The sequence below is a fragment of the Caretta caretta genome, chromosome 1 (assembly GCF_965140235.1).
Source record: "Caretta caretta isolate rCarCar2 chromosome 1, rCarCar1.hap1, whole genome shotgun sequence".
In the NCBI taxonomy this organism is placed as follows: Eukaryota; Metazoa; Chordata; order Testudines; family Cheloniidae; genus Caretta; species Caretta caretta.
The window spans coordinates 82699904-82722000 of NC_134206.1; the positions used below are offsets into that span (position 1 = coordinate 82699904).

General features: G+C 43.0%; 2 long non-coding RNA genes across 5 annotated transcripts in view; one reads left to right on the forward strand and one right to left on the reverse strand.

Annotated features, from left to right (window-relative positions):
• Positions 1–22097, forward strand: part of LOC125637856 (uncharacterized) — a 223932-nt gene that overhangs the window by 131713 nt on the left and 70122 nt on the right. For both annotated transcript variants that reach the window (XR_012668805.1, XR_007357093.2), the window contains exons 2-4: positions 4435–4577; positions 4690–4801; positions 12719–12864. This is a non-coding gene — a long non-coding RNA (uncharacterized LOC125637856). The remainder of the gene's footprint in view (positions 1–4434; positions 4578–4689; positions 4802–12718; positions 12865–22097) is intronic.
• The window catches only part of LOC125637847 (uncharacterized), a 149352-nt gene that overhangs the window by 55869 nt on the left and 71386 nt on the right, over positions 1–22097 (reverse strand). Inside the window, exons 5-7 of one of the 3 annotated variants that reach the window (XR_012668804.1) lie at positions 13257–13376; positions 12387–12463; positions 4584–4703 (exon numbers count right to left, since the gene is read on the reverse strand). The exons of 1 other annotated variant lie outside the window; for it this stretch is intronic. This is a non-coding gene — a long non-coding RNA (uncharacterized LOC125637847). Of the gene's footprint in view, positions 1–4583; positions 4704–12386; positions 12547–13256; positions 13377–22097 lie in introns of those variants that run through there. One more of the 3 variants, XR_012668802.1, reaches the window with a different exon arrangement.

The following is a 22097-nucleotide window of genomic DNA, read 5'->3' on the forward strand; positions in this document are numbered from 1 at the left end:
TCAAATTTCAGGTACTAATCTGTGATGGGAGAACCTCAAAAAATTTGGCAGTTTGGTTAATATAACCCCCCAAATGTTAAAACATTTATCTGAACACTATCAGAATTTCACATTATTCAACCTCCTGCTTCACACAATCCTAACTCAGTGATCTGCTGCTTGAATGGTACATCCTATTCTTTACTGACAAGTCCATTATAGGGATGAGAGGATGTCCCAGATTTCCACTGCTTGAAATCCAGAGTGCACACATTTGCTTCTAGAACCCCAGAGAGAACACAATTTAATAAGCTACACCACTACTGAAATTCTCACTGAGCTCTGGAGCTGAAGGAACAAGGTGACTACAGTGATGGTTAAACTGAGAAGAGCCATTACTGCAGGGTCCAACAGAGAGGTTAAAGGCTTCTGCTGTTACAGTATGTTGGCATCCTGACCTCCTCCCCAAAAGAGGATCTTCCATTGCAACTCACCCAATGAGGATTCACAACTGGAGAAGAAGCCATAAAGTCTGCCCATAAAGGAAAAAGGGCAGTGAAGTCATAGGAAGACTACCTGGACGTTTCTCAAACCTCCAAAAAGATCCACATTCCGTCTGTAGGATGAGTGAAAATTCATGTTTCTTATTTTTCCCAAAGTGGTTTGCCCATCTGGAGTACCAGTACGGAGAATCAAGATGCCTTTGACAAAATAAACCATTATAATCCCTGAAGACAACTGTGACAATAATCTGTTCAAGGAGACTGGAATAGGAATGAGTAAATTAGTCCACTTAAAGCCTCACAGAACCTTTTCTCATTTCTCCAGTCAAACCTTTCTGATCCTTCAGAATATTCAGCTCTCTAATGCCTGCATTTACTGGTTTTATCCATGAAATGTCAAAATATTGCCACAAATGCTGTTTTCACAGTATTTCTGACAGTCCAAATCACAATGTGCTCAAAACCTTATGAGAAAGCCTGTTCACAAGGCATTAGCATACCCAACCTCTCACAGGCCTTTCCTCACCATATGTGCACATCACTCCTATTGACATCACAGGGAATGACACCTGGCATGGCGAAAATAAACCCATAAAAATTAAGGTGCTTTTATATAACATTAATCTTCAGTATGTGACACAAGCAGTTAGCTTTTCACTCCATACAAGAAATATGTACATATTACAGGAAAAAACAAACTAGCTGCAGCCTACCTTTAAGAAAAGAGGAAGGGAGTGCCTCTAGTACTCATTTTTGGAGAGTGTTGAATTCCATTTTTAATTATGTGTGGGCCTGGGCAGAAATGTAGAACCCCATGTTGCCCTCCATTCATGGTGGATGGGAGTTTTCCACAAAGGGGAAGCTATTAACTAAACTTTGAGTCATCATCATCATTATTTATGAATGTTACAGTCAGCCACGCTCAGTGAGAAGATATGCTGACCTTTAGGACCAACACTAGTTCTAGCCTGTGTTTCTCTCCATCCTTCTTTTCCTGTTTCTCTCTTTTTTACCTACAATTGTGTATCTTCTTTCCTTCCCTCTGAATTTCACACCCTGAAGTAACAAATGATTTTTCACCCCCTTTGGACTTTATTCTTATTCCATTCTCTATCCCTTTGTATGAAATAATCAGCAAAGGAATAGTTACATAATTACATGTAAAGCATCATCATTGGGCTTTAAATTAAACACCCTAAATTAGATTATGGGTTGCGAGAGTTCACATCATCCAGTGCCATTGTTTCAGGCTGTCTACAGCCAACATTTATTAGTTACACTCGCTCTGCATTTGGAAGAATTCCTCTGCCATCATGATGTCTAGAAGACTTATTTCTTTTTTATTATTTATTTAATGAAACTTAGGCCGGACTGACACACAGTAATTGCACCGATTTAACTAAATCCGTTTCTAAATTCATGTAGTTAAATGGATGAAATTCCTTTGTGTAGACAAGTATTTTACAAAATTCATTTAGAAACTGATTTAAGAATGTCCACCCAAGGGGATTTCACCAATTCAACTAGAAACTGGTTTAGTTAAACTGGTGTAATTTCGGTCTATATACAAGTCCTTAGATTCTGTACAATTTGAATATGTTATGCAAGCCATTTATAAACTGCAACAGGGCCAGATCTAGTCAAGGCACATCTGCTCCAGTGGTTAGAACAGACTATAGGTGAGATACAGGTTCTCCTCCTGGTTCTACCACTGATGCACCGTCTCACCCTCGGCAACTCACTTAACTTTTCTGTGACTCTTTCTCCATCTTTAATGTGGGCCTTACAGTATAGTGAAAGGGTACTGCATGAGTGTTAATTAACTTGTTTGCAAAACACTTGGAAATCTTTTATTGAAAAGCACAATGTAGAAGCAACGTATTAGTATTCTAGAATTATTGTAAAACAACATCATGATAAAATAAAGGAAACAAAATGTGCAGCTTTGTTCTTCATTGTGATCCACTTCTTGTCAGCATGAATAGTTTATTTTTCTGTATTTTGCACAGCAGAAACACAGAATAGATATCTGTGATCCTGACAAGAACAAGATACATTTTGGGCACTTTTAAAGAAAGCTAATCAAACAATTAAAAAATCTGTCACTAAAATGAATCACCAAAGCTATTTCAGATCACCTTATTCAGACCTCTTTATGATATTGCTATATGGTATTGGTGAAAATACTTACGACCAGAGCTTTGTTCATGTAAGCGTTCACAAAAAGCAAATTTCAGGCCCGTAAGCATGATTAACCAAATAAAAAAATAAAATGTATTTGATACAGAGATAAACCAGTTTATAAAGATCACGCAATCAGGGAACAAAAACTATATCATGTGACTCAGGTGAGCAATCACAATACTCTAACAGCAAATTTCAAGCGTGCATTATGATACAGTCTTGAATGATCTATTTTTTCCACAAGACCCCTGCCTCATTATGCACAGAACAAACTGTGCTCACTCAATAAGCAGCTATTCAGTATTCAGTTTTCTCCTCATTATTCAATATGTGTCTGTTGGGCCTTCCTGCCCTGTGCTGGAGTCATCAGCACCTGGACACTTCCCACCCGAGGAAAATCCATTCACACTGGGTGACCAATAAGACAGTCCTCCACAGGCCTAGAAGGGCTAGGCGGAAATACTGACCAATCAAGAACCATCTGGCCAGTTAAGAAGGCTTGCCTGCTTTTGCTCATGGGCAGAGCTGAGTGACAGTGAGAGAGAGGAAGAGCTTCTCATAGTTAACAAAACCCAGGCCCAAGCCAGGGCCTTGCCCTTGCTCTAAGTGCTGCAACTAAGTACTTATATTTGAAGGTTTTTCTCTTTGTTTAAGGTGCAGACAGCCAAATCCTTAGCTGCTATTTTGTTCATTGGTTGTTTAGAGACTGATGCCTAGCTTACAGCATAGCCTATCCCAAGCAGGAGGCCAAGCCTTGCAGACTTGAGTGCCTGCAGTACCATGAGTGGACCTGAAAGGGGCACTCCAGAGCAGTCCCACCTCCCATAGGTTCATAGTTCAATGTGTGTGACTATTATCAAATTTCGGTTCCCCTTGTAGGTACTTATAGGCTGTGATCAAGCCACCTCTTTAACCATCTGTAACCCTTCTGCAGGTGGTGTCGGCAGCAACAAGGGCCAATTTCAATATCTAGAAATTCCTCTTAACAATACAAAACAGAACCAGCTCAAGCCCTCATCCAGTAATCTGGCAAAACTCAACACCACCCTGGGCGCCTCTAAGAGGCAATGCTTCCCCACTCACAGGCTGTGTATAACAAAAGTTATATGAAAAGGGAAAGGGAACCCAGCATTAATTTGTGAAAACACCACAACCAGGCTTCAAAAGCATGTAACCATAAGCAAACACCCACCCCATAGTACACTGGGCAGCATCCTTTGCCTCAGTTTCCCACCATGTAGTGTGAAAATCCAACAAATGAATGTCCCTCTAACACCCTACTCCCCCTTCCTTCTGCTGCACCCCACTCACAGTTTGTTGTCCTTAGCGAAGATCCAGAGTTCAGAGGTGTGTTCACGTGGGTTCACCTCCCAACCCTGAAAGAGACGGGGGTTTCAAGCAACATCTCCGCTGCTGCTGTGTGCCCCTGCCACTTGCTGATTGCTGATGCTGTTATGAGTAGGTGTATTTTAGGGCATAATTTGCCTAAAGTCTAATGTGTAAATTACTCAAATGACTGAGATAACTCTTAGTTTAGAATATAAGGAGATGGGCTGCTCCTTAGATTTGAATTATGCTTACAATTTACCAAAAGAAAAGAGTTTTTTTATGTCAGTGAAACAATTATTTAAACTATGCTGTTACCACTCTCAATAGTTTAATATGATTTTTTTTAGGCAACTTCTGTATTAGAAGTAAAACAATAACGCACAATTATTGAATTTATTAAATGTTTTACTTACAAGAGTATATGGCCTCTTCCCCACAGATCTATCTCTGACTCATGTTCTCTGCTAGATATTCAGCATCAGCAATGTTGGGACTACAGAAGTGGAATTTAGCCAAATAAAGAAATGAAACACTGTATCTCCAAAAAGGATCACAAATATTCCTTTATTTTGAATCTAGAAGGTAACAAAAGAAATTTGCGCTCTTTAGTGTTCAACACACTTTGGGATGAGCCAGAAAATGTCATTTCTTTTTTTGATGTACATTTTTCTTCTTTACACATATTTCCTCTCAGAAGTAAAGATGTCACTGAAACACAAGAGAAGAGAAGCTATCCATATATGGTCATAGTGGCAGTGCCTTGAAGATCACAAGAATGATGGAATGGGGCCTCTCTTCACCACTAGGTAAAATGATTATTTTTAAACTGTAGTTATAAATATGTGGAATTGGATATAATTTCATGTATGCCCTCTGTTATAGGTAGTTACGGAGGATTCATAGAGTAAGACAACTATTGCACCCATTTGACACAGAGTATTTAGAGAAAAACAACAGGTTAGGAAAATCAGAATGTAAGAGTGGCCACACACCAAGGTGTACATAGATTACAATGTTGAATATCAATATAAAATATTTTTTAAAACTTTGTTAGAGCTGAGAGCCAATAGGCCCTGTGGTCTAGAGTCTAGGGAATTAGACTGGGAGTCAGAAAAGCTGGGTTCTATTTTCAGCTCTGTTACTGGCCAGCTGGTGATTTTGAGCAAGTCTCTTCACCTTGGTGTGCCTCATTTTCCCCATCTCTCAAAAGGGGATAGTGATATTGACCTCCCTTTGTTGGGCACTTTGAGATCTACTTATGAAAAGTGCTATATAAGAGCTGTGTGCTATGATTAACTAATGGGTGGCATTTTCAAAAGTGCTCCGTGTTGGTATAACTTTCCTATTAATGCCAGTTAGAGTTTTATCTTTGACATCAATGGGAGTAGGGGTAAGCCAACTCTGAGCGTTTTTGAAGATCCAGATATCAAATATTTATATTGGCAAATATGTATTTTAATTTAAACACAATTCAGTTCTTTTATTTATTTCTTAAAATACTCTTGAGTCAGTGTTCCCAGGGTTCTGCTGAAATCATTATTTTTTGTTATTATTCATTTCACAGTAGACCCCTAAAGGCACAACTAGAATTGGGGCCCCATTGTTGCAGGCACAAATTTGTATTGAGATATGTCCAAGGTTCCTATTACCTTTGTGCCCAATTCTTTTGTATACTTCAGCTGCTTTCTGCTACTTGGGTGGCATAAATTAACCCTATAGCCAAGTGAACTGGTCAGTTGAGGATACCCATCACATACAGGGAGCCTACAAAACCCTTCTGCAGACTGCAGACACAGGAGATGTGTCTGGAGAAAAGGGAGCCCTGCCTCAGGATCCCTAAGACTGCACCATCCTTTGGGACCACAGGGAACCAGTGAATGTTAGAGGAGCCTACAAAATGCTCCAGCTCAAGTCTGTGAAGAATCATGGGCCTCGAACCCAGGCCCATGGGCCTCAGGCAACAACTACCACCCAACAGCTCACCTGAGTAACCAGGAAAGGGTCCACTGAAAGGTTAGCTTGCAGAGGGCCGCCCCCAAGCTCCCAACTGGGGAAAACATCCAGCACTCCCCCACAGTTGGCTGAGGGACTCCATATAAACCAGGAAGTAACAACAGGAAGTTCTCTGAGCAACTAGAGCAATTCTTGGCTGGCTGCTAGTACAGACCCCTCCTGCTACCTGAGCCCTGCATTCCTGCCTGCTCCTGGTTCCTGCTTCCCTACCTGCTCCTGGTTCTTGTCCTCCTATCCCAGATTCCTGATTACTTCCTGTTCCTGCAGTCCTGCCCTACTCTAGGTTCCTGCTCCTCCCCTTACCTCTGGCTCTGACTTTCGGCTTGGCACCTGACTTTGCCTCTGGCTCTGAACTTTGGTTTGGTACCAGACTGGCTCTGAACACTAGGATGACTGCCCATGTCCTACTCGTTGCAGCTTGCTCAGACCACTATTAATCTCTCTGAGTAGGCCCAGATGAGAATGGACCCAGCAGAGCTCTCTGTACCAGAAGGAGCATCTGTATTGCACAAGCAAGTGCACCACCTCCAGTCAGACAACTGAGCTCTCCAGGTGCAGAACATAACTCCGGCTCACTGAGAATCAGGCATTGGGGGATCAAGTCCACCAACTCCACACAGAAAATGCTGCACTCCATGCTTGTGCTGTGCTGTTCCCTAGCATGGACATGCTGATCCTCTCCCTGAGTCCTTCAGTGGAAGCCGCTCCAAATTCCAAGGCTTCATGAAACAATGCTGCCTTTTGTTCTTAATTTGACCACAGGTATAAGCTTCCAAACATATCAAGGTAGGCCTGGTAGGTGACAGGTGAAGCGTTGGACAGGGCCTCTTCCCTGTAGGAAGCCAACAGTCCAATTTTATCTAACTGAGATGTCTTCAAGAGAGCGATATCGAACATCTTCAAGGACCCAAACCACACCTGCTCCACTGAGGCCACCCTAAGGAAACTCGAACAGGGGTCAGGCCTAGCCAATGCTTATGTCGCTCACTTCCACCATTTCATATCAGACACAAAATGGAATGAGACGACCCAGTTATATCAGCTTTGATGGGGCTTACAGGACAAGGCTAAAGACAAACTGGCCCAAGATGAGATCCCAGTGGGTCTGGATGCCTTCATAGAGCTTGTCATCTGGATCAACAATCTTCTACGTGAGTGATGGGAAGAAAAAAGAGGGGGGGCGTGACTATGCCCCCCACTATTATATTCCACCTGACCAGTCAAACTGATGCAGACCTAAACCACGGGTAACTCACCCCTAAAGAGAGAGAGAGAGCGTGCTGGCGACACCACTATTTCCAGTTGCCCTACAAGGAACCCAGTCCAGAAGGAATCTGAGAAACAGGTCAACCCAGGCTTGGTGAAGTGGGCTAGCCTGGGCGTTCTGACAGAGTATGCCCCTGAAACTCCAACTGAGGTCCTGTCAGGGACATGTGCTGGCTCCCATCGACCAGCAATGCACCTACAAGTCCTAACTGAGTTGCAAATCCTGGGGCTTTCCCAACTACTCCCTCAGCAGCAGGGTCTCATTGACTTGGGCTTGGCAGACAATTTTATTGATGCAGTGGTGGCCCAGGCACTACAGATTTTCCTGCAGTCCAAGCCTGTTCTGGATCTGGTAGAGACAATCGATGGGTCCCTCTTATTATCTGGACCAGTGACTACAGAAACTTCCACCTGAAGTTATGATTCATGGGCATCAAGACACCCTATGATTTAGTGCCATCTGTTCCCTGCACTTCCCTCTGATCCTGGGTATCTCATGGCTGGTCATCCACAACCCCCTTTTCTGCTGGTGTGAATTAAAAGTTGAATTCCATTCAGAATTCTGCCAGCAGAACTGCTTTCCCCCAGGAATTGGGCAGCGTGCAGTAGGTCGCCAATGGTCGCACACCAGGATAGTGGGCCAGCAAAGTCACCTACCAACTCTGGCCTTCAACTTCCATCCAAATACAGTGACTACAAAGTTGTATTTGAAAAAGAAGAATGCTGACACCGTGCCCCCACACAGGGACTACAACTGCCCATTTGAGCTACAAGCAGGGGTAAACAATCTGTTTAGGCATATATATATGATATGTCAAGCCTGAACTAACTGTGCTGCACACTTTCCTTCAGGAAAACCTAAACAAGGGCTTTATTCATAAATCCATGTTGCCTTTCAGGGCACCAGAGTCCTCTTTGTTAAAAAGAAGGATGGGAGCTCTATGTGTTGCCTGTTGGATCCTAAATCAGATCACCATTAGAAACTGGTACACGTTGCCAGTAATCCCTGAGCTAATGGACTGTGTGAGTACTGCTCAGGTGTCCACAGTTAAACCTCCTGGGGGCCTACAATCCTGTGCACGTTAGAGCTGGGGATGAATGGAAGACCATCTTTCAAATAGGTTGTGGACACTTTTAGAGGATTTTGAAATGCCCTTTTGGATTGACAATGGACCCATGATGTTCCAGCATTTTATTAAATGATTCTGGACCAACATGTGGTAGCATACCTGGACAACATACTTATTTCCTTGGGCAACACTGAACAGCACGCTATGCATATCTGTTCCATCCTATGCCAATATGGCCTCTATATCAAATTAGGAAAATGTGCTTTCAATCAGTCCTCCATAGAATTCCTAGGATTCATCCTGTGTCCTTCTGGTATCAAAATGGACCTGTGCAAGGTAAAGGCAGACCTCGAGTGAGCAGTGCCACAGAATGTTTGTGAAATACAGTGCTTCCTGGGGTTCACGAACTTCTATGGGAGGGTCATACTGAAATTCTAGGAATGGACTGCTCCTCTCACAGCTCTCCTCTGCAAAAACACTATTTTTCTCTGGTCTCCCGAGGCCCTCCCATATTGGTCCACCCCTACACTATTTAAGCCATCATCCTCAAAACAGGTGCTTCCAACTTAGCAATCAGAACCCTGCTGTCTGAAGGTCACAGTCATCATCAACTGCTACATCCATTTTCCTTCTATTCCAGAAAACTTATACCCGCGGAGCAGAATTACGACATTTTAGACAAAGAACTCCTGGCAATTAAGACTGTGTTTGAAGAGTGGCATCACTATCTAGAAGGCTCCTGGTTTCTGTCCCAGTGTACACTGACCACATGAACCTTGAATATCTGAGTAAGGCCATTGCCCACAACCAACAACTTCAGTGGGCCATATTTTTTTTTGTGCTGCAATTTTATAATCTCCTGTCACCCAGGAACCAAAAAAAGCAAGGCTGATGCTTTGTCTCAGAAGGGTGAGTATTACATTGACCTGAAGATCTGAACCTGCAAACCTCCTGCATCCTCAAGCCTCAAAACTTCTGAGCACAGCTCTCTGCCATGATCTGCTTACCCTCATAAGATCAGCCTTGGCCCATGGGATCCCTCCAAAAGAGCAGGAAGCCATAAGTAAGGAACCCCACAAGGTCTGAGAAAGGGAAACCTACGTTAAAGGGCATATGCATGTTCCTCCCAGGCCTCCAAGAGCTACTGCCCTACAGGTAGGCCATAACTCCCCACTTGGCAGGACATTTTGATCACTTTAAAACTCAGATCCTCATCTCTCATGTCTTCTGGTGGCCTCACATACAGGCCAGGGTGCAGGAATATGTGGCCTCTTGCATGATGTACAATAAATCTGCAACCCCTTGAGATTCCACCTGGCCCCTGGATAGTCATTGCCTTAGACTTGGTAGCAGAACTACCCAAGCCCGATGGGTTCATGACCATCCTGACAATCATGGATCAACTCACAAAGATGCCATACTTCATCTCCTGCACTGGCCTATCCTCCTCTCAGGAAACTGAGAAGCTCTAGGTGGATGAAGTTGTCTGCCTCCATGGTCTCCCAGAGCACATCGTCTCTGACCACGGAGCACAATTTGTCTCCCGATCCTGGTGAGAAGCTCTCCGGATTTTGGGCATCCACTCCTGTCTGTCCTCCACCTATCACCCTCAGACTAACAGTCAAGCAGAGAGACCCATCCAGATACTGGAGACGTACCTTTGCTGTTATGTCAACTTCCACCAGAATGACTGGTCCTTGCTGCTTCCCCAGACATAGTTTGCATACAATAACTCAGAACACACATCTATGGAGCAAAGCCCCTTTTTTCAAATTATGGGTTTTTGATGGGGTGTATCAACCCTACACTGAGCAAAAAGAGATTGAGGAGCTTTTCTGGGCCTATCCAGCCCTGCCCCACCCCAAATGCTCAAACTGGAGGTTGAATTAAAAGGCAGGGGAGCAGCTCATTTTCTGGCAGAGCAGGGAAGAGGGCAGACCAGTGACCTGCAGCGCCCGCAGAGGAGAGTGGAGGGAAGGCAGAAATCTCTCCCTAAGACAAGAGGGAAGGGAGGAGCTGCCACAGAGACAGCCTGAACACTGGATTTTGGTAATCCCCTTTATTTTTTTTGTTTGTACTACCTCAGTAGGGGAAAGCCCTTGGACTGAGCTGGCCCAGGAGGCTGGGCCATGCCACAGGAGGAGGTGGTTGCCACCAGAAAAAGAGCTACCACACCACACACCACCAGCAGAAAGTACCTTGTGGTGAGTGGGCACCCTTCACAGCGCCTTAACCTGAATGGTGACTTTGGGACAACAGTAGTGGGGGGAGATAGGAAGTGGCGCAGGGAGGGCAGCCTTAAGCAGCCTTGACTGTCAGAGCCCAGTGGAGTGGGAGGGCCTGGGCTCCCCTACCAACAACCCCCCTGCAGGTTATGGGCCTTAGCCCTGACCACTAGATGACACAACCTGACCAACCCACCCCTGAGTGAGGACCGTCACAGGGTTCCACTTCCAGTTCTACCCAGAGCTACCAGCGACTTCCCTCAATCCAGCAGCCCTGGACTGAATACATGCACCAAACCCAAGATGACCTAAAAGTTCACCTGACGGGAGTCAAGAAGAGTTACAAACAATTGGCAGACCACTGACGACAGGAGGGGCCCGCCCTGTTGGTAGGACAGAATGTGTAGCTGTCAATGAAAATCCTACACTTTAACAGGCCATCTCATAAATTAGACTATCAGTTCCGTGGCCCCTACTGAATTCACCGGAGAATTAATCTCATGTATCACTCCTGAAACTCTACCTTCCAGACCTGTTTCCTCACCACTCCCAACCACTTTCCCACGGGTACGTGCTCAAGACCACAATGAGTACATCATCCATGAGATCCTTGATGCCAAAAAGATGGGGTAAACTCCAGTATTTTGTGAATGGGGAAGGCTATGCTCATGAAGAGCGGTCCTAGGAACTGCTGGAGAATGTCCATGACCCAGGTCTGGTAAACGCCTTTCACAAAAACCACTCTGAAAAATCTGGCGTGTGATGGGACACTAGAAGAGCAGGTGATGTGAGGGATCAGGGGCCTTGAACCCAGGCCGTGCCCAGGTCATGACCACCACCAGCAGCTCACCGAGTCACCAAGGAAGAGTTAGCTAGCAGAGGCCACTGCCCCCAAAGCTCCCAACTGGGGGAAACATCCAGACCCAGGATTGGCTGAAGGATTCTATATAGACCAAGGAGTAACAACAGGAAGTTGTCTCAGCAACTAGAGGAATCCGTGGCTGGCTGCTACTATGAATCCCTCCTGCTTACCTGACTCCTGAGCCCTGCATTCCTGTCCTCCTATCCCAGACTTCTGTCTACTCCCAGATCCTGCTCTCCTACCCTACTCTAGGTCCCTGCTTTTCCGTCTTACTCCTGACTCTGACTCTGGCACCTGACACCGTCTCTAGCTCTGACCTTCAGCTTGATAACAGATGCTGTCTTTGGTTTTGACCCTTGGCTCTGACCACTAGGCCTGACCATCCACATTCCGGTCATTGCAAAGTCAGGGGGGCAACTTGACACAAATTAGCCCCAGAATCAGGGAAGAATAAAAGTGGCTTAAAGCCACATTTGCCCACCCTTTGCCTAAGAGCTGTGCCAGACTCACTAAGAAAGGGAACAAGGTGCTGGCCATTGATGCTAAGACATGATTTCCATTCTAAAGAGATATGCATGTCAAACTCCTAGATGCATAAGCAAACCTAAATATCACTGGCTAAATTTTGAATTGGTGACTAGCAGCTAATGGTTCAGTATCTGATTACAAATTTCTGAAGCCATTTGTCTGCACTACTGGTCTAAGATCTAAAATAGCTGTTTTTAAAGCGTTGTCAAATTGCAGTTATAGTTATTGATCATTGTTCAGAGTAAAAACAATGCAATATGTAAAAAATGAGAATATAATATGCAAAAATGTAAATTAATAAACCACTGCCATGGTATTGGTGAAGATACAAAATGGTCCCGGTCTAGTTTTCAGCAAACAGATCTCCACATCCCAAAAAAGCAGCACCACACAGACCAAGGACTGACAGGACATAAACCCCCCTCACCTTTAGAGACAGCCCCTTTAGGTTGTGTTTGAGACACTTTGGTGGGGTAGCTTTCATTGCCCACGTCGTTATCAATTCTGTGGATAAACATGGGATTTCAGTCTCCATTGCTATCACACCAGCTCCTTTCACAAGCACTTTAAAGTCACAAAGATACAAGCTGTAAGAGAAACATAACAGCCTGTTTTTCCAGCAGTAATATGCTCACATCATGGGAACTGGAAACTAAACTACAGAATTGGCTTACATCAATATTAGAGAAAGGTTTAAAGGGACCTTACATTAGGAGTAAACATTTTTCTATTACTTCTAACATATTATTTCTTGTGAAGGAGAGGAGAATGCAGAAAAGGAGGAGGAGATGGGGTATACAGGCCATATCATTCCATCTCCCCAGCCCCACATCTACAGAGGACCAGTTCTCCAGGAGCAAAAGAGGGAGAAATCCCACTGCACAGCACTGATGTCTTCAAAAAAGGTACTTTTAAAAAAAATTCTTAGAAAAGAAAGAGGATAATAGATTTCTGACTATCCCAATATTGTATGACTATTTGGGGCTAGACACAGGTATTATAATATATTTCTCCAAATAAATCCAGATATTTGATTGTTTAAGAGTTGCTGCTTCTTGGAATGATAAAGGGATCAGAGAAAGATTCGTTTTTAAAGTGGCATTGCAAAGGTTTATCTTTTAATAGGAAAGAACACTCATTGTGTACATCTCTTTATGAATTTTTATATGGAAAACAATGTCCTTATGAAAAATGTTTGCCCCTCCATTGTGTGTGTCACTACAGGATTGTTTTGCTAACAACTTTTGCCAAAAAAGGTTAAAAAAAAAAACACATAGGAGAAGTTAAGAGTACTTACCAGCTGGAAGCCAGGAAGATACAGCAAGCGGGAGCCAGTTTCAAAATGGGCACTTAGGGCTGGAGTTCTTTGGTAATGCCACATGCTGAGAAAAACGTTCTGATAACAGGGCATCCCTGTCTTGGGAAGGGTTAGTGTGGATTAGTTAGTCATAAGGGAAGGTACTCCACAGTCTGTTACGTACCACTGCTGTGTTGCAGAAGCATTTTATGAAACTATTACTGAGAAGTAACAAAGGAGTTGCAAAGAGTTACCAGGACATTAAAAATAAAATAGTAATTGGCCGTCCTACTAACTCTGCCAGTGTCCTCTTAAAGTGCCAAAATTCTGTCCCTGGAGCCCCACTGACAAAATACACTAGGAAAACAGTGCATGTTAAAATAAGTGATAGCCATAGACAAGACGCATTAAAAGAAGAAAAAACATGTTGTAAACATTCTAAGTATTAAGCAAAAATGTTATCAATTAGTATTATGTATTATTTGTATTGTAGTAGCGCTCACTGGCTCCCATCAGAATCTGGGCCCCAAATTTTAGTTGTCTCTGGAATATTTTTGTTTTAAAAAATAGGTTTTGGAGAAACCATTCATTATATCAATATGGCATTTGATCTTTATCTTCACTTAAAAAGCAAAATTGTAAGGAATGTAACATGCTAACAGCCACTGGATTGTTTGTGTTTTTCCAGCATAAAAATGATTTGTAATCAGTTAGAAATTCTTCTGTTCTTCCTTTAATGGTTTCCATTAAATAATCACCACCTTCTTTAGAGTGATCACTAGACAATTCGCTTCCTCATCCCAACATCTCTAGTTAGCTCTTATTTCTGTTGGCTCTGAATGGTGGAAAGAGGCACTCTTCTTGTTTGTCATATAGGCCCTGATTCAGCAAAGCACTTAAGCATATGCTTAACTTCAAGTGTGTAAACCCTATTCAGAAAGTATTTATGCAAATACTTAACTTTAAACATGGGCTTGAGGCCCACTTGCTTTATGCTTTGCTGAATTACCCATACTCTTGAAGTTAAGCCTGCTTAAGTGTTTTTCTGAACTGAGGCAGAGGAAATGTCAGAGCATGAAGTAGAAAAAGCAAAGTATGGCAGCAGAGCAAAGTCTCCACTCAACATCTCATCAGTGTAACTAAGGGTTTGCTTTTGTTTTACATGTCATAATACATACTACAGAAACAGTTGTTTTATAATTCCTACAGTGGGCAGACAGGAGAAGACAAAATTTGTTAAATAAATTGTTTTTGCAAATGATTCACTTGGCTCTAATAAAAACTTGTCTAGTGCTGGTGGAACATGATCATTTTTTTCTGCAATAAATTATGAAAATGCAATATATTTGCAGCAGTAGGTGAACCCATGTCACCTGAAAAGATTGACAGCAATCAAGTTTGTTCATCTGTGCTTGTCCCAGGTTGGGGCATTTGGGTTTTGAAGGTTGGTGTCAAAATCCACCAGCTCCCCAACCCAGGACAAGGCTGGGGATCTGCAGCCAAGTCCCTCTGTGGCTGCTACTCCAGTTTATGGGGTGGAATAGCTGCCACAGGCCTGGCCCTCTGCATTCCATGAGCAGGAGATTTTGAGTCACTGGGTCTGAGTAATCATGGATCCAGTTGCCTTGACCCTAACTCATCTACAACTCTTCCTCCTGTATCAGTTTGATTTGACACATGTGCAGGGGATGAGGACACCCCTATGCACTCCCCATTCAGTCCATGTCTTCCCTCTCCTTCAGAAGACAAATACGGGGCTGAAGTGGTGCTGAAGACTTTGCATGGGTAAATTTCATGACAGATAAACTGAACCTTCTGTCAGTGGTTCCTATCCTTTCTTTTGCTAGTGTCCCTGCTCATGATGGATTGTCCAATAAACATCCTTTCCTCCATGTCACCTCAGGCCACATTCCCCACACAGAAGCCACCTGAGGAGCGTTTCTCTCTGTCCTGGTATTATTGTCTCTTTTTTTTCCCTTAGTGTCTTATACACATGAGCTGATCAAACGTTACTGTGTTTGGGTCCACCACTGATGTGGGGAAGGAAAGAGGATGGATTTCCAGGAGCTGCCTGCAGTTTCAGGAACATGTTTATGATAGGAGACAAGACAGATCCTGAGTCATGCAGCTTTTCCTCCATCCACTGCTGTTTTCTGTGTTTCTGCCCCCTTCCCCCCACTTATCTGGTGCTCCCCAAGGGACAAAATAGGATCTATTATTATTTATCATTTATATTGCAGTGATGCCTAGAGGCCATATCATGGCTCCATTGTGCTAGGTGCTGAGCAAACATATAGTAAATCACAATCCCTGCCCCAAAAGGTTTACAGTATGTAATTAGTTTATATAACTTCTTATGGGAATGTAATGTTTGTGAAAGGTGCTTGACTGAAAGTGCAGGACACTGAAATCTGTTTCTTCAGAGAACACATACCATATAGGCAGCAGCAAAGCACAATTCCCTCTGTTGCTCTGCTAATGTGCCACTATTCTGCCTTGAAGGAAAGACTAGCAGGGTGAAAGGGAAGCTCTCTCTGTATATTCACATTGTGTCCTTTATGCTTCTGTGGCTAAAGAAAATGCCTATCACATATATCTCCTACAAGTACTGAATCCATGTGCACACAGAAATGCTTGAGAGGGCTTCTTTGATGAGTATAACACCACCATTTTCACTCAATTTGTTTATAGCTTTTCAATGCAGAGAGGAACTCCCTCTTACTTCTTAGGTTTTATGTAGTGTCTCTCAAGAGCAGACTAATTTAGGCCACTTATCTCCTTCTGTACCCTTCACCAATAAGCAACAGTCCAACAGCATAACAAAGGATGAATTTATTTACACACAGTAACAGTGGCATCAAAAGAACAGGAACAACCTGTACCAGATAAACCAAAATGCATCCTTTACTCTAACCAAGAGCTCAGATTCTGTCCCTAGCTGCATGTGTGCAACCCTTATGGAAGTCAATAGGGATTTTGGTGCATAACTGAGGACAAAATTTGGCCTTAAGTAAATGTAGGACAGCTTAAACTCTTTTCCCCTAAGCTTCCAGACTTAGGACTTGTCTGTGCATGGAGTTGCACTAGTTTAAACCAGGCTTATTTCAGTTTAGTTTAAATTCATTAGGAACCGGTCTAAACTAAAATGAAATAAGCTTCTCTGAGTAAAATAAGAGTGTCTACCCTGACGTTTACACCAGTTTAATCATTTTAATTAAACTGATGCAAATCTGTTTGTAGACAAGGCTTCACACAGAGCTGTGTAGATCGCACTTAACCAGGTCCTTCTAGCCGTTATCCAACTCACATTCCATGTTTTTCTTTAGGACCAATATCAGTCTCACAGTCCTATAATTACCCGTCATTTTGTTTAGCCTTTTTTCATATTGGCACAATATTAGTTTTCTTCCAGTCTTCTGGAATGTTCCCAGTGTTCCAAGATTTATTGAAAATCAATATTAATGGTCCAAGAAGTTCCTCAGATAGCTCTTTTAAAACTCTTGGCATTGGGGTCTTGAGCTTTTCCTCTCCTATATCTATGGCTTCCACACACCTTCCGCCTTCCTCCTCCATCTTCCTCCTTCACACTCTTTCTCCTCTTCTGAATAGCACTGAATCTGTCTATTGTCTCTTCTTCCCCTCCATGTGGCTGTCATCTACCATTCACACAACTCCTTCCCATCAGCCTTCCTCTCCAATTTGGACTCCTGGCTCTTTCTCTTCCTCTCCTCACAGTCTCCCACGTTCATCCTTGATGAGTTCAACCTCCATTCTGATGACCCAACTGACTTCTTAGCTGCATGTTTCCACATCCTCACCCATTCATGTGGCCTACAGCCCATGTTCAACTCTCCCAGTCATCAAAAGGGACATTTACTTGAATTGGTCTTCATCAAGCACTGCTCTCTCTCTCCTGATCTTTCTGTTGCTTAGTTCAGCCATCTCCTGGTCTCTTTCAACATTGCCCTTCATCCCCACCTTCACCCCAAATCACTCAGTCTTTCTGTGACTTCCAGTCCATCAGTGTTGATGACTTCCCATCCGCTCTCAGTCCTTTCCTCTCTTCCCTTAATTCCACTGATATATTTATTGATTCTCTCCATTCCTCACTGTACTCCACCCTTGACTCTTTTGCCCTTCTCTCCCATCACAAAGTCCCTCTTGCCAATCCCCAGCCCTGACTCACTCCCAAAATCTGCTTCCTCCAGGCCTGCTCTTGCACTGCAGAACATCTGTGGTGGAAATCCCATGACCATGCTGACTTCCTCCACTTCAGATTTGTTCTTTCCTCTCCCTAGTAAAACAAGTCTATTTCTCCAACTCAACTGAATACCAAGCCTGCAATCCCAGCTGACTTTTCACCACCTTTGACTCTCTCCTCAAACCCTCTTCTCTTCCTGCCTCCACTTTTCTCCACATAAGATCTCAACAATTTCTTTCAAGAGAAATTTGATGAAGTATAACATGACTGTTACTTTCCTTTCCCTCCTTCTTCCTGGTGACAGATGCAGAAGTTTCTTGTATGGTCTCCTCCTCTAGCCCCTCAATTTGCCCCAGTGGCCCCACTGCATCCAGCTCCTGATCTCCTGATCTGTCTCACTCCCACTCTCATCTCCTCCCTTTCTCCTGATCTTTAACCTCTCACTCTCCTCTGTCTCTTTACCTTCACAATACAAGCATGCTTTAGGGTCTCATCTTAAAAACTCACCCATGACCCCATTTTCCTCTTCAGTTATTGCCCCATCTCCCTTCTCCCTTTTATCTCTAAGCTCATTGAATGTACTGTTGACAATTACTATCTGGAGTTCCTCGCCTCTAGTTCCATCCTAGATCCTCTCCATTCCAACTTCTGCTCCTTGCACTCCACTCAAACAGCTCTGGTCAAAGTCTCTAATGACCTCTTCTTAGCTAAAAGTCAGAACCAATATATAATCCTCATCTTCCTTGACCTGTCAGCCACCTTTGACACTGTTGACCATGCTCTTTTTCTTGAAAACTTGTCCTCCTTTGGTGTCTATGATTCTGTCCTCTCCTGGGTCTTCTCCTTCCTTTCTAAATGTTCCTTCAGCATGTCCTTCTCAAGATCCTCCTCATTCCCTCTCCAACTTTCTGTGAGGATTCCACAGGGCTCTGTCCTTGGTCCCCTTCTCTTCTCCTTCTACACCTTACCTCTGGATAATCTCATCTGAAAACAAATTCAACTGCCACCTCTATGATAATGACTCAGAGATTTTCCTCTCTACTACAGATATGATTCCTTCTGACCAAACTAAAATCTCAGCTTCTCTCTCTGACAGCCCCTTTTGGATGTCTAGCCATCAACTCAAGCTCAACATGATTAAAACAGAGCTCTTAGTCTTCCCTTCAAGCCCTTCCCACTACTTCCTTTCCGATCACTGTGAACTACATCATCAACCTGCCTATCACTAAGGTCTGTAACCTGCACTTCATCTCAGACCTCTCTCTTGGACCTCATATCCAGGTGATGTCCTGGTCTACACTTAACACATAGGTCAACATAGCTATGGCGCTCAGGGATGTGAAAAATCCACACTCCTGAGTGCCATAGCTATGCTACCCTAACCCCCAGTGTAGACGTAACTAGGTTGATGGAAGAATGCTTCCATTTACATAGCTACCATTACTTGGAGAGGTGGTGTTCCTACAGTAATGGAAAATCCTCTTCTGTCACTGTAGACTGTGTCTACTTTATGGGCTTATGCTGGCATAGCTATGGCACCATAAGTATGCTTTTATAGTCCCTGGTGGGCTGAGTCTACTGTCTATTGTGCTAACCAATATTGTCTCATTATTTCCTTGTACTTCTCTATCCATTTTTATCAATTTGCTGTCTCTTAGAATCATAGAACTGGAAGGGACCTCGAGAGGTCATCTAGTCCAGTCCCCTGCACTCATGACAGGACTAAGTATTATTTAGACCATTCGTGACAGGTGTTTGTCTAAGCTGCTCTTAAAAATCTCAAATTATGGAGACTCCACAACCTCCCTTGGAAATTTATTCCAGTGCTTAACCACCCTGACAGTTAGGAAGTTTTTCCTAATGTCCAACCTAAACCTCCTTTGCTGCAATTTAAGCCCATTTTATACTATTACCTCATAAGTCATGTTTTCTAGACCTTTAATAATTTTTGTTGCTCTTCTCTAGACTCTCTCCAATTTGTCCACATCCTTTCTGAAATGTGGCACCCAGAACTGGACATAATGCTCCAGTTGAGGCCTAATCAGAGTGGAGTAGAGCAGAGAATTACTTCTCATGTCTTGCTTACAACACTCCTGCTAATACATCCCAGAATGGTGTTCGCTTTTTTTGCAGCAACGTTACACTGTTGACTCATATTGATCTTGTGGTCCACTAGGGACACTAGATCCCTTTCTGCACTACTCCTTCCTCAGCAGTAATTTCCCATTTTGTATGTGTGCACTGATTGTTTCTTCCTAAGTGGAGTACTTTGCATTTGTCCTTATTGAATTTCGTCCTATTTACTTCAGACCATTTCTCCAGTTTGTCCAGATCATTTTGAATTTTAATCCTATCCTCCAAAGTACTTGCAACTCCTCCCAGCTTGGTATCATCCGCAAACTTTATAAGTGTACTCTCTATGCCATTATCTAAATCATTGAAGAAGATATTGAACAGACCTGGACCCAGAACTGGTCCCTCCAGGACCCCACTCATTATGCCCTTCCAGCATGACTGTGAACCACTGATAACTACTCTCTGGGAATGGCTTTCCAACCAGTTTTACACCCACCTCATAGTAGCTCCATCTAGGTTGCATTTCCTTGTTTGTTTATGAGAAGGTAATGCGAGACAGTATCAAAAGCTTTACTATAGTCAAGATATACCACATCTACCACTTTCCCCCCAATCACAAGTCTTGTTACTCTGTCAAAGAAAGCTATCAGGTTGGTCTGACATGATTTGTTTTTGACAAATCCATGCTGACTGTTACTTATCACTTTATTATCTTCTAGATGTTTGCACATTGGTTGCTTAATTATTTACTCCATTATCTTTCCGGGTACAAAAGTTAAGCTGACTAATCTGTAATTCCCTGGGTTGTCCTTATTTCCCTTTTTATACATTGGCACTATATTTGCCCTTTTCCAGTCTTCCGGAATCTCTCCCATATTCCATGACTTTTCAAAGATAATAGCTAATGGCTCAGATATCTCCTCAGTCAGCTCTTTGAGTATTCTAGGATGCATTTCATCAGGCCCTCTGACTTGAAGACATCTAATTTGTCCAAGTAATTTTTAACTTGTTCCTTCCCTATTTTAGCCTCTTCTGATCCTACCTCATTTTCACTGGCATTCACTATGTTAGACGTCCAATCACCACCAACCTTCTTGGTGAAAACCAAAACAAAGAAGTCATTAAGCACCTCTGCCATTTCCACATTTTCTGTTATTATTTTTCCCCCTTCACTGAGTAATGGGCCTACCCTGTCCTCCATATTTGTCAAAATCAAATCTAGAACAGCCTCTCCCCTAGTAGCTGTTTCCACCTTCTGAAATAAAAAATGGTCTCCAATACATTCGAAGAACTTGTTGGATAGTCTGTGCCCTACTGTGTTATTTTCCCAACAGATATTTAGGTAGTTGAAGTGCCCCATCACCACTGAGTCCTGTGCTTTGGATGATTTTGTTAGCTGTTTAAAAAAAGCCTCATCCACCTCTTCTTCCTGGTTAGGTGCTCTGTAGTAGATCCCTACTATGACATCACCCTTGTTTTTTGCCCCTTTTATCCTTACCCAGAGACTTTCAACAAGCCTGTCTCCTATTTCCATCTCTTGTCTTATACTTAGCTCTCTGAGGCAGGGGCTGTCTTTTTGGTCTGTGTTTGTACAGCACCTAGCACCATGGGGTCCTGGTCCATGACTTTCTAGGTGCTATGGTAACAATAATTTCTACTCTTCCTTCTATAGAGCTCACCCACAGAGCTGACAACCTACATGCAACTTAAAGTGATTAATAATTCAACCTCCTCCTGACTTTCTTACATTTTATTATTCCTGTCACATACCAGTCCCTACTCTAGAACTGAGTCCCAAAAGATTACAGAATTATATCAAGGGAGTTACCACAACAACCCTTGGATGTCATCTTTGGAATCTCAGTGGGCTGCAAATTCCAGCTTCATTGCTGTGCTAATTAATGTAGATTGTTATGTGGACATTCGTCCACTAGAAACTAGACAGAGAGACTGTCAACCCATTTCACATAGGCCACTGAACAGTCAGCAGATGATAATGAATTTTGGTTACTACCAACCTGGGCCAGATTTGAAGCAGTGACCCAGAGGTGAAAAACTCTACATCTCATTACCAATCCCCTGAGCAATCCAGCCCCTGACTCATATTATAAAAAGTGGAGGAAAATGCCAAACCTCAGCGGTTGTGAGTTAAAGGGTCAGTGTTAACTTCAAATGTTCAAGCTTTTGTCTTCAATGCATCGCTAACATAATTATATGTAAATAACTTGCAAAGTAGGTAATAGTATCATTGAGAAACCCACTGGTCACAATAAAAAGACAGATACAGTTTTTCAAATAGTAGGAGGGCAGTTGTTCCGCTGCTTCCCCCTGCCTTCATCCCCCACCATTTCCCACTGTTATAACAAGGCTGATGGGGGAGCTCTGATTAAATTTGATTGCCTACAATTCTGCTTACTTGACAGCACACCTATTGTGCTTTCAAAAACAAGCATCATGACTGTGTATGCACAAGAAGCTCAAAAACATACAAGACCTCTTTGATGTTATATTTGGTTTTACTGATTTTTGTTTTAACAGTTGGAAGTTACATAACTGAGGAAACT